Below are 13285 nucleotides of genomic sequence, written 5' to 3'. Positions count from 1 at the left end.
TAGACATATTTTATTTTTCCCCTTATAGTTTTGTGTTGTCATGCTTTAATTCTTTAAAATTTTAAGGAACAACCTAGATTATGTTGTTTAGCTATGGCATTGGCCTGATTTTCATACCTTATTTAAGTTATTATTTAAAATTGGTCCATCAACTCTCAAAACTATTCATGTTTTATCTATGGGCCTAATCTAAGGTGGTTCTTTTTTTTTTTGATGATATGGAATTTATGTGGAATCTAATGGACAAAGAGCGATGATGCTACTGTACTAAATAACCAATACAAGAATCCACATACTTTCTCTCTATATGTGTCTTCCACCTTATATCTTCCATATATTTATTTATTTATTTGTTTTGATTTTCCAGCCAAAATGATAAATAACGCATATTGGAAGATTTGGGTGCCACAGGGCATATTAGCTATCGAATCAGGAATAAAAGCATATAGAAAGAAAAGAAGTTAGCTGACATGTGGAATAATAGTATGTTTTATTATTATGTTCAACACAAATGTCAGGTGATTGAGAATAATAGTATGAATTTTATTAGGCCAAGAGATGAAAGGTGAATAATGTTTTTGAGTTGAAGGACTAATTGCGAACGGTATTACTAGAGCGACCCAATCCAAATATGAGGAACAAAATTAATGTGGACTTCTCCTCCCGTTTTAATAATTCTATTGTGTGTTGCCACCAATAAAGCAGGATAGCATTACCTAACACCCCATGTCCTTAGCCATCTGTAGTAGTGGTTCTAGTGGTAGTTTAGTATCTTCTTTGATCTTTCAGTTATAGAGCGTTATAATAATATTTCGGTTATAGAGGGTTAGCTTATAAGTCTTAGCACTTCAACAATAGTACCGAATTAACTTTTTTACAGGAAGCAAGCACGCAATCATAAGTGGGGTACGGCCACCATAGGGATGTGTCACACCCCGCCTAGACACTGCCAAACAAACATTACCAAGGAGGGTGCACCACAAGAGAACGATGAACTATCTACCACAGAACCACAATGCATACCAGTCTAAGGAAATAAGTGCTAGTATCCGTGGTAACAAAATGAATCATTGCAAAACTAGTAATAAATTCATACCTTTCTATTGCGACCTCTCAAGTAATCCCTGAGTAGCAACCTTCATCTAGAAACAAGAGCCAGTGTCGAAACTTTAACGTAGCTAGAACACCAATCCACAAGCATCGGCTTGGATCTGTGAACGAAAAAAAACATATTCTTCATCTCCATCAACCTAAACTTAGAAATGGAAGAAAAACAACAACAATAGAAAGTTGTACTTTCATACGCCGTAAGCCACTAAAAAATGTTAATAATACAAGCTTTAAAGTAAATCTAGGTTTATTTTGCAAATTCTTTATTCCAAAACACTCTTCAAACTTCAAAGCTTAAAGTTTTACAAACCATTTGGAATGATACTTATCGTCTCGATCCATCCGTGAGTTGCTTTGTAACAACTCAAGTAGGAAAGCAAGATTTTAGTTTTATTCATCAATTCTCTTTTCCTCTAATAGTTTCTTTTCACTTTCTCAAACATTTCTATCTCCTCATTTCATATCACTTTATCACATCTTATACCTTTGCTCTTCAAGCTTGTTAATAATGAAATTTGGTAAGCCTGGAGTAGTCATCGGCTTAGAGTCAGCATCGGCTTCGAAGTCCTGAGATTAGCCGATGAGAGTTGTCAAGTCGTCAGTTGTCAGATTCTTGCTATATTCGGTTAAGGAAATTGATCTACTAAAGGAAACTTATCCAGAAGAGACCGAGTTCAAAGAGAATACGGCATGGCAAGTTATCTATTAATTAGGAATAGTTTGTTAGTTTCCTTTTATCTTTAGGAAAGTGTGTTTAGTATCCTATATGGACTTTATCTTTTCCTTTTATCTTTAGGAAAGTTTCTTTCTTGTCCGACAAGGACTTGTATCAACCCATGGGTATAAATATGTACACCCGGGGTCTACGTAATCTATCGCTACGATCAATACAATTCGGCGCATCGCCACCCTTTTTACTTCTACTTTTGTTTTTACGTTCCGACGGAACCTGGCACCCAACGCGGGGCTGCATCGTCTTCGATCTCCGGCTAAGGGATAAGTCCAATGTTCCGCCAGTCCAGGCAATTGTATCGTCTACGTCGGCATCGTTCAAGGCTGCATCAATACATTCGACCTCTTGGATTACTCTGGTTTGGATAATATATTTGCCTGGCTATTTATCATATGTCTATGTTAATCTAGTCCTAGCATCTCAATTTAGCTCTATCGGCTGTCTCACGCTTTAGGGTTTCTACCGGTATCGGCTAAATTGCTTTGCTAGATTAGATTAGCCTAGGCATCTACCACCCTGAAAATCAGTCAACGGCTTGATTGTCTAGATATTGTGTTTCTTTTCATACTTAGTGTTGCATCAGTTAAGTTTGATCTACTAAGTCGTGCTTAGAACCATAATCTCTAGCCTGCTTTTTGACTGCCAATAAGGGTTTCATCAGGGTTTCAGCCGGTGAGTTATCTGGACGTTGCATCGGCTCATAAGGATTGCATATACATATAAGTTGGATTTAGCCGATGACAACAAAGGTTTCATTGTTTAATTTAATCTTGTGGATTTCATGACATCAGACCTCCAGCCGATGTGTGCTTTAACCTTCGGATCGATGCTTATTTATCATATCAATACTAGCCGATTGGTTTATACTTGATTATATTGTTATTTTATTACATCATCATCAGCTGATTGTCTTTATATCATTATCTACATCGGACATATAGCCGATTGCTTAAACCCTATCGCTATCGGCTGGTATTGGCATCGGCTATTATCGGGTATCGGCTAGAACCACTCCATCGGCTTGTCAGCCGATCGGCTATTTGATCTACTATTTGCATATCTTGTCAGTTGCAGGATCAAACTGACTGGCACGCTCGCATCTCATCAACCTTTGGACCTGCACAGGAGCTAAGCAGATCTCCCAAGCCGGTGTGTTCATTTTTTCGTCAACACAAATTGGCACGCCCAGTGGGACCATGAATTTTATATCCACATGTCTGAAGAAGAAGTTAATGCCAAGATCATGGTCACAGTGGAGAATTTAATGGAGGAACAAAAATATCGGCTCGGGGGGCAAGCGCATCAGCTTCAGCATGGTGAAGCACATCAGTATCAGATCATGAAAGCCGATTACAAGATAGGGAAAGAAGATAATTTTGAAGCATGAATTCTCATACTCCAAAACTGGGGGGTATGTGTTAATAGTGAAATTTGGTAAGCCCAGAGTAGTCATCGGCTTAGAGTCAGCATCGGCTTCGAAGTCTTGAAATTAGCCGATGAGAGTTGTCAAGTCGTCAGTTGTCGGATTCTTGCTATATTTGGTTAAGGAAATTGATCTACTAAAGGAAGCTTATCCAGAAGAGACCGAGTTCAAAGAGAATACGGCATGGCAAGTTATCTATTAATTAGGAATAGTTTGTTAGTTTCCTTTTATCTTTAGGAAAGTGTGTTTAGTGTCATATAAGGACTTTATCTTTTCCTTTTATCTTTAGGAAAGTTTCTTTCTTGTTCGACAAGGACTATCAACCCTTGGGTATAAATATGTACACCCGGAGTCTATGTAATCTATCACTACAATCAATACAATTTGGCGCATCGCCACCCTTTTTACTTCTACTTTTGTTTTTACGTTCCGGCGGAACCTGGCACCCGACGCGGGGCTGCATCGTCTTCGATCTCCGGCGAAAGGATAAGTCCAATGTTCCGCAGGTCTAGGCAATTCTTCTCGGAGAGGTCACCAGGCAACTCCTCCACAAGCCATCAAGGAGGCGGCAACCTCCAAGAGTAACAAGCAATGACCCAGCGTGGAGATGATCAATCAAGTGCCACACTAGCTCTACAATGGAAGCAAATGCACTTGACTCTTGGCTAATTAACCCTCTAACACACTAGATGGATGAACACAAAGCTCAAGTGGGTGTGAGAGAGGTGCAAGGGGTGTATGCAATTGAATTGGGTGCTAAGAGATCCCTCTTTCTGCTGGAGGGGGAGTATTTCTACTGTCACCAACCAAAACTAGCCGTTGGGGGCGAAATCCCCCAACTCTTTGCTCTGCCGGTCTGACCGGAGGTATGTGGCCGGTCAGACCGTGCTACTCTGCAACGGCTAGAAAACTAGCCGTTGTAGCCCTATCAGAGGGCCCCATCGGCCTGGCCGGTCAGACTGCTGTTGAGTGGCCGGTCAGACCGGCCTCGGCTCGGTCAGACCGCCATCGGCTAGGTCAGACCGAATACGGCTCCATCGGCTCTGTATCGGCCACCCCGAGCAACACCATCCCGGCCTCCAGGGGGCCGGTCTGACCGCGCATATGGCGCCGGTCAAACCGGCCTTATGCGCCGGTCAGACCGCCGTTTTGTGGCCGGTCAGACCGGCCAGGGCACGCTGGTTAGACCGCCACTATGTGGCCGGTCTGACCGCCCCTGGTCAGGCCGAACCCAGTACATACAGTGACAAATATATATAGCAAGTGTGTGTTGGATGAAATGTGAGCACAAGTCTAAATGCATAATGACCTAATGTGGCAATTAAAATCATCTCATTGCTAGGTCATTACCCCCCTTGATAGTACGGTGAAACTAAAAATAAACTAGCAAATTTGATCGCCCTACACCTCGGTCAATTCTAAATTAAAGCACTAGATTTACCGTCTTCTTTCCCTTTGCTTTGCGCCGTCAATTTTAATCCATCGATAGTCATTCGTGCGCACACATAACGTGGATCTAACTTAAAATATATCTCAATAGCAACGGTTAGTCCATAATTAGCGCTTGTCATTAATTACCAAAACTAACAACGGTGGCCTAGATGCTTCAATCTCCCCCTTTTTGGTAATTGACGACAAACACAACAAATATATATAAACAAACATGGAACATATGGACATATATTGCAAAGGAAATGAAAAGCTCCCCCTAAACATGTGCATATCAATCATAGACAACGAATATGGAGCCAATACACATTTCAATTTCACATTTCAACAAGCACAAACACATAAGCAATATTTCAATGTGAACTTCAAGAAATATTCATCCACGAGCATAAGATGGTCACATATATATCAATATCACATATACCATCCATCATCGCACAAGTTCACATCACTTAACCGTTCAACTCACATAAGTCACAAATCATCCTAAAAGGGCTCACAAATAAACATAGGCTATTACAAGACCACAAAGGGTCCAAATGACATAGAGTCCAACAAAATGATAAAGAACACACAATAGAGTAATAGCCCATACCCATATATAATATAGCCCAAACCACCTTAACCTATTAGATATGATGTGACTAACCTCACTACCACTAGTCCCAACCCACAAGACATAAAGCACACCTAAGGACATTTTTCTCCCCCTTTTGGCATCAAGTACCAAAAAGGTCCTCATTCTTGTGGAGGGGAAGGAGGACGCGCCGAAGAGGAAGGATGAGGAGCATCACGGCGGCGATGATAGACAAAAGCTTGGGTGCTCTCCAACATTTGGACTCGAGAATCCAATGCACCCACTCGAGTGTGCAATCTCCCCATGAAAGCATTCAAGTCTCCAACATCAGTGCGCAAGCCACAAACATCATCATGCAATGCTTCATACCCGGTAGACAAGCGTTGAATGCTTTCACTTAGGGTATTAATAGCCCCAAGTACCGTGTTGAAGTATTTATTGGGTTGCATTCCAAAGTAAGCATACTGAGGATGGAAGAAAGCATTTGGATCATACCCATGAGGAGGAGGAGGTGCTGAGCTTAAGCTAGCTCCAGGGTGAGAAGAGGGCATCGTCCTAGGTGCACGGGGAGCTCCAAGCTAAAGGCGGGGCTTGTACTGCTTGTGCTTCTTCAAATTTTGCCCAGCAGCCCCAAGCTTGTCTTTAATCAACCTCATGATGTAAGGGGCATAATAGATTCCCTGAGTGAAGGTCCCCTTGGAGATGGCAATCTCTTGCATCATAAAAGACACAATGTCGAACTGACGACCCTGAATGATTGCATCGATGACGTGCCAAGCCACCCCCCAAATGTCATCATTGTTGCCAAGGCGAGGGAGGATAGTGGCTCTCACAATCCTGTTAACCACACTGGGGATAGTCCTCAAGCCGGCAACCTTCCCATGTGTGTACCGCGCTCCATCTTCATAGAACTGAGAGAGATAGTCTATGGAGAGCGGATTGTGGGTGTGCGCCTCATGCAAATCATGTCCAAAATCCAAGCGTATGTTAAGGAGCCGCCGGAACTGCCTCCGAGAGATAGAACACTGAAGGGTGTCGGACATCCACTTCATATCACTATAGTCTCCAGCCACCCACACTGTAGCATAGAACTGCCGGATCAAATCTTCATTATAGTCTTGCTTGAGGGTCACAATCCGGTCAATGCCAACAGTCTTGAAGAGATCCTGCAAGCTCTTAAACTCTGGAGTCTCATTGATGTCTCTCCAAGAAATCCACTTATACTCTGCAAAAGCTTTCCCTACATAAACCTGCTCATACACTGTCTTCTGGAAAACGGTGTGAAACCGGGGATCCGGGGTGACCCGAGGCCTCAAGAACTGATCATGATGCCTCAAGATGGTATACTGCGATGGATTCCTCATGTTCACCACAAACTGGATGGAGGGATCAATTTTCATCTCATCACTTTGTTCATCCTCATCCTCCCCACTATCACTGACATCATCTCTACTTGCCTCCTCACTAGCCCCCTCAACATTTGCCTCAACCTCTTCATCACTTTGAGCGTAATCCTCTCCACTCGATTCTTCAGGCTCACTCATGGGATCCGGAGTGGGCGCACGACGACTATGGCGAGTGCGGGGAGGCATCACTGTCAAATAGCAAAGGATGATAGGATATTAGCAATAATTCTAGAAAAAAATTTGGAGAGGTGAAAATTTGTTTATATCCTGTGGAGGGGTGGTCAGACCGCAACTAGTAGGGCGGTCAGACCGTCGGCATCAGGCCGGTCAGACCGCCCATGGTGGCCGGTCAGACCGACGGCTGCCGACCGGTCAGACCGGGCGCACACGCCGGTCAGACCGGCGGCTGACCCACGGTAAGACCGCCTGTGGCTCCGGGCAGACCTCCTCCCACAAGTTTAAGCATCCAAAAATTTTCACCTACACATTTGAGTCTAAAATTTGCTAGAACAATATTGCACAAGATTGGAACATGAACATCAAAGGGTTGAACCTATTTCATCAAGATTGGAACAACTACCCATAGCCCTAGGGTGAAATAGATCAATTTGAGAGAATGCACAAGAGGGAGAGTGATTTACCGGTTGGAGGAGTTGAATCACACTAAGAAACTACCCTCTATTGGTGCAAATCGAAGAACACCTCGTGCTTCACCTAGGGTTCCATGCCATGGATAAAAAACTCAACAAAAACACAAACTAATCCATGGAATAGAGAGAGGAAGTGGAGGAGAATCACTTACGGTGTAACCGGAGAGAAATCCACGGTCAAACTGAATGGATTTGATGGAGGGAGGTGGCTAGGGTTTGGGAGAGGAGAGAGGAGGAGTTTTTTTCGAGTTGGAGAAGAAGAGGGCTGAATGGGAGGAGATTGGGTCGAGTGGAGAAGTAAGAAGGAAGAAAGGGAGAAAAGTCCTGGGCCCACCTGCTCGGCCGGTCAGACCGACCCTATGCAGCCGGTCAGACCGCCTCGGCCACGCCGGTCAGACCGGCCCTATATGGGCGGTTAGACTGGGCAACGCCCTGCCGGCTATGCACAGCCCTTGCACAAGCCGACAACCCCCACACAATAAAATTCAACAAAAAAATTGATTTTTGGAGCAATTTTTGAAATGTGTGAGTTTAAATATTGCTAACCATCCATAATATTTGAAGATTATGATGATTTGCAACAAAACTCACTTAAATGCTAAGAGGTGACATTTTAAGGTCTATAGGGGTTTTGGGCCAAATTGGTTTTCAAATAACTTTTGAATGATTTGGTTTTTGAAATAGGTTTGAATACCAAAAACATTTCAAATGTTCTTCTCTACCAACTTTGTTTTGAAACTTTTCTCAAATTCCTTATCAATCTCATTTTAGGGATAAATCTCATTTTGGCTAAAACTAAGAATCTAGTTTCTTCAAAAGAGAGCCAAAATGGCATTTTCATTTAAAAATCATTTTTCTTGCAATGTGAGGCTTGGAAAACATATAGGAAACCTTTTGAAACATTTTCCAAGAGATAGTTTTCAAATTACATTGATTTTGCAAAATTTTTGACTTATGTTGAGTTTTCAAATTACATTGATTTTGCAAAATTTTTGACTTATGTTGACTTGGGCATTTTGAAAATACTACTAGCACCACTAGTTGATTTGCTCACATATAAAAGGAAGTAGAGCACATGCAAGAGTGCAAAACTTCCCCTTAATGTGACATGCTCCATTTTCGCCATGAAGGATCAAATGGCAATAAATCCAAAGCATAAGAGCAAATGAGAGCAAATATACACAATGCAAAAGAAGCAACCATGGTGCACCATCTCAAGCCACATTAGAGAAATCTATGACATTTAACTCATTCCTCAACTTGCAAAAACGGGTTTCATCAAGAGGCTTGGTAAATATGTCGGCTAGTTGATCATCGGTTCTTATGTGGCTAATGACTATGTCACACTTGGCAACATGGTATCTTAGGAAGTGATGGCGAATATCAATATGCTTGGTTCTAGAATATTGGACCGGGTTATTGGCTATCTTTGTGGCACTATCATTGTCACATAGGAGTGGGGTTTTGGTGAAGGATATACCATAGTCCAACAATGTTTGTTGCATCCAAAGCAATTGGGCACAACAACTACCCGCCGAAACATATTCCGCCTCGGCGGTAGAGAGGGCTACGGAGTTTTGTTTCTTGGATAACTATGACACAAGGGATCTGCCAAGCATTTGGCAACTACTAGATGTGCTCTTTCTATCCACTTTGCAACCGGCATAATCCGAGTCGGAATAGCCAACAAGCTTAAATTTAGCACCTTTTGGGTACCACAAGCCAATAGTAGAGGAATGTGCTTTAAATATCTTAGAATCCATTTCACGGCCACTAAGTGACACTCCTTAGGAGCGGCTTGAAACCGTGCACACATGTAAACACTAAACATGATATCGGGCCTAGATGCGGTAAGGTAAAGCAAGCTACCAATTATGGAACGATAAAGCTTTAAATCTACCGGTTTACCTCCCTCATCAAGGTCGAGATGCCCGTTGGTTGCCATAGGTGTCTTGATGGGCTTCGCATCCTCCAGGCCAAACCTCTTGAGTAGATCCTTGATGTACTTGGTTTGGCTCACGAACGTCCCATCCTTGAGTTGCGCCACCAATCTTGCCTTATTTCTCACCACCAACCCATTCTCATCTTGTTTGTTCCTAAAGACCCACTTTGTACCTATGACATTGTGGTCTCTAGGTCTTTCAACCAAAGTCCACACCTTGTTTCTTGCAAAGCTGTTGAGCTCTTCATGCATAGCATTCATCCAATCCGGATCAAAAAGAGCTTCATCTATATGTTTTGGCTCAAGACAAGAAACAAACGAGTAATGTTCACAAATCGAAGCGACACGAGATCGAGTTTGAACACCCTTACTAATGTCACCCAACACTTGGTCAATTGGGTGATCCATGGAAAGAGCGGTGTGTATACTTGGAGGCATAGGTGGATCTTGTGCCTTCTCCTCCTCCACCTCAACTTGAGCTTGACTTGGCGTAGCGGAAGTAGATGGCTCATCTTGAGTGGAGGTGGATGGCTTGTCTTCCACTTCAATAGGCTTGACATCTCCGATAGACATATTCTTCATAGCTCTCATCAAGCCTTCATCACCTACATCATCCAAATTCTCGTGCCCCTCTTGGGAGCCATTAGTTTCATCAAATTGAACATCGGCGGTTTCTTCCACAATACCTTTGTTCTTATTGTAGACCCGGTATGCCTTGCTATTTGAGGCATTACCTAGAAGAAACCCTTCATCACACCGACTTTCAAATTTGGTTAGTCTAACACCCTTTCGGTAAATATAACACTTGCAACCAAAAATTCGAAAATAGGCAACATTAGGCTTCCTCCCAACAATTAGCTCATAGAAAGTCTTTTTCAAGAGACGATGCAAATAAAGCCTATTGGTTGCATGGCAAGCGGTGTTTATGGCTTCTGCCCAAAAGGAATCGGAAACACCATATTCATCAAGCATAGTCCTTGCCATCTCAATCAATGTACGATTTTTCCTCTCCACTACACCATTTTGTTGGGTGAGTAGGTAGCGGAAAGTTCGTGTTTAATACCAAGATCATCACAATAGTCCTCGATATTGGTATTATTAAACTCGGAACCGTTGTCACTTCTAATTTTCACAAGAGTGCAACTAAATTCATTTTGGGCCCTTTTTGCAAACCTTTTGAAAAGCTCGGCAACAATAGACTTATCATGCAAAAAGAACACCCAAGTATAGCGAAAATAATCATCAACAATCACAAGACAATAACTATTTCCACCAATGCTCTTATAGGTTGTTGGGCCAAACAAATCCATATGCAAGAGCTCCAATGGTCTAGATGTGGACATGATACTTTTAGTAGGATGAGAACATGCAACTTGCTTACCGGCTTGACAAGCACTACAAAGCTTATCTTTCTCAAACTTCACATCTTTCAAACCCACAACTAGGTCACGTTTTGAAAGTTTGCTCAATTGATTCATGCCAACATGGGCTAGCCTCCTATGCCAAAGCCAACCCAATGAAGTTTTTGCAACTAAACAAGTTTTCAAATTTGCTTCACTAGAATTGAAATCAACCAAATAAAGATTTCCATATCTAAAACCTTTGAACACACAAGACTTGTCAAGAAGGCTAGAAACAATAACTTCTTATGGGAAGAAAGCACATGACAAGCCAAGATCACAAATTTGAGCAACCGAAAGCAAATTGAAATTTAGAGATTTAACAAGAGAGACATTATCAATTGACAAATCATTGGAGATAGCAATTTTACCTAACTCAATTACCTTTCCTTTGCTATTGTCTCCAAATGTCACTTTCTCTTGTTCTTTCCCTCCTACTTCAAATGTGGTGAACATAGCCCTATCACCGGTCATGTGTTGAGTGCATCCACTATCAAGCACCCAATGGCTCCCACCGGTGCGGTAGTTCACCTACAAAAGAAGATCAAACTCTTTTAGGTACCCAAACTTATTTGGGTCCTTGGAGGTTAGAGACCAAAGCTTTGGGCACCCAAATGGCATTCTTTTTACCACCGAGTATAGGGGAACCCACATATCTAGCAACAATGCTACCATCATGAGCCTTCCTAAGCATATAATGAGAATCAAACATGCAAGTCTTGGAAGGCTTACCACCGGGGCAATCACTCACCAAATGCCCAACCTCATGACACTTGGAGCAATACTTACCATTGCTCTTGACAAAACAAGTGGCACAGTGAGAAGGTTTCTTACCCTTCTTTCAAATGAATCTAAGTCCCTCCTTGTTAAGGATGCACCGTTGCTCACTCAAAATCTTGTCAAGAGTGTTCTTACCCTTGAAGCATCTCTCCAAACTCTTGTTGAGCTTAGCCACTTGCTCCTTAAGCTCATTGTTCTCAACAACAAGTGAGGTATCACAAATAGAAACACAAGAGCTAGAGCTAGGCATATCCACAAGATCATCACAAGAGGTAGAAATGCTAGATGATGCAACATGAGCAATATGGCAAGTAGTACTATCATCAAGCAAATCACAAGATATGCCAACATCAATATGAGCTCCATGTTGAGTAGTGAAAAGGAGGTTGTCATGAGCTTCCTTAAGCTTCTCATGAGAAATGGTGAGTCTCTCATGAGAGGTCTTTAGCTCCTTATACAAGACCTCCAAAGAAGCATGATCCTTCTTTAGAGTCTTGAACTTGACAATCTCCTTCTCACTATAAGCATGGAGCTCCTCAAACATACTCACAAGCTCATCATAGGAAACATCATCACAATCATTATTACTCTCACTATCACTAAGAGATGTTACCTTAGAGGAGCCCTTTGCCATGAGACAAAGTGGAGCGAAGAGTGATGGAGCCTCCTTGATGGCAACAACGGTCATCTTCTTCTTCTTGGAGCTTGCATCATCACCACCTTCTTCCTCGGACCCGGATGAGGCGGAGCTCTCCTCATTTGAGTCCCATTCCCCGATGAAGGCCTCAATCTTCTTCCCTTCCTTCTTGAGCTTCTTCAAGAGCTTGTAGCCTCCACTCTTCTTCTTGGATGACTTGTCTCCATCATCATCCTTCGAAGGGCACTTGGAAGCAAAGTGTCCCTTCTCACCACACTCAAAGCACCTAAAGTTGGAGAGAGTCTTATTGGGTCTACTATTTCTTCTCCTATTGGAGTTAGAGCCTCTTCCTCTCTCCTTTCTCCTTCCCAAGAGATCATTGAACCTTCTAGCAAGAAGGGCAATCTCTTCCTCCAAGTCCTCATTGGCTTCATTCACCTTGCCCTTGCCCTTGTCTTCAACTTCGGCTTGGAGAGCAATGCACTTCTTGGAAGGTGATGAGGCTTCCTCCATCTCCTTCTTCTTCAACTTGTACATATCATTGGTGTTGATCTTCCCCAAGAGGCTTGCGGGTGTCATCCTTGATATGTCGGAGTTAATGAGCATGGTGACAAGGGTCTCATACTTCTCCGGTAGAGCCCCAAGTATCTTTTGGGCAACCTCAAGATCGGTGTAGTTTACCCCAAGCCCCTTGAGATCATTCACAATGACATTGAGCCTCCCATACATGTCATTCACACTCTCATGAGGCAACATGGAGAATGTCTCATATTGAATCTTGAGGAAATGAAGCTTGGCATCCTTGTACTCGCTTGTGACCTCATGGATCTCCGCCAACTTGTTCCAAATCTCATATGCGGTCTCAAGGTTGCTCACTCTATCGAACTCCTCTTGGCTCAAAGAGTTGAACAAAGCATTCATAGCTTGGGCATTGAGTTGGAGGTAGCGGTGATCTATCTCCGTCAATGGCGTGCCGGTGATAGCAAAGCCTACATCCACAATACTCCAAATATGGAAGCTCATAGCTTTGAGGTGAGTAGACATTTTAATTTTCCAAGTGGAGTAGTTTGTGCCATTAAACATAGGAGCCTTCCCTACATGGTTCACCTCGTTCGACATCTTCTCTCTAGGCGGTGAAGCCCAATCAAGAGAGACCAAGTTCTGATACCACTTGTAGG

This window comes from Oryza sativa, chromosome 7, assembly GCF_034140825.1.
Source record: "Oryza sativa Japonica Group chromosome 7, ASM3414082v1".
NCBI classification, from domain to species: Eukaryota; Viridiplantae; Streptophyta; class Magnoliopsida; order Poales; family Poaceae; genus Oryza; species Oryza sativa.
The sequence above is the reverse complement of the archived record's forward strand: the minus strand, read 5'-3'. Positions refer to the sequence as shown.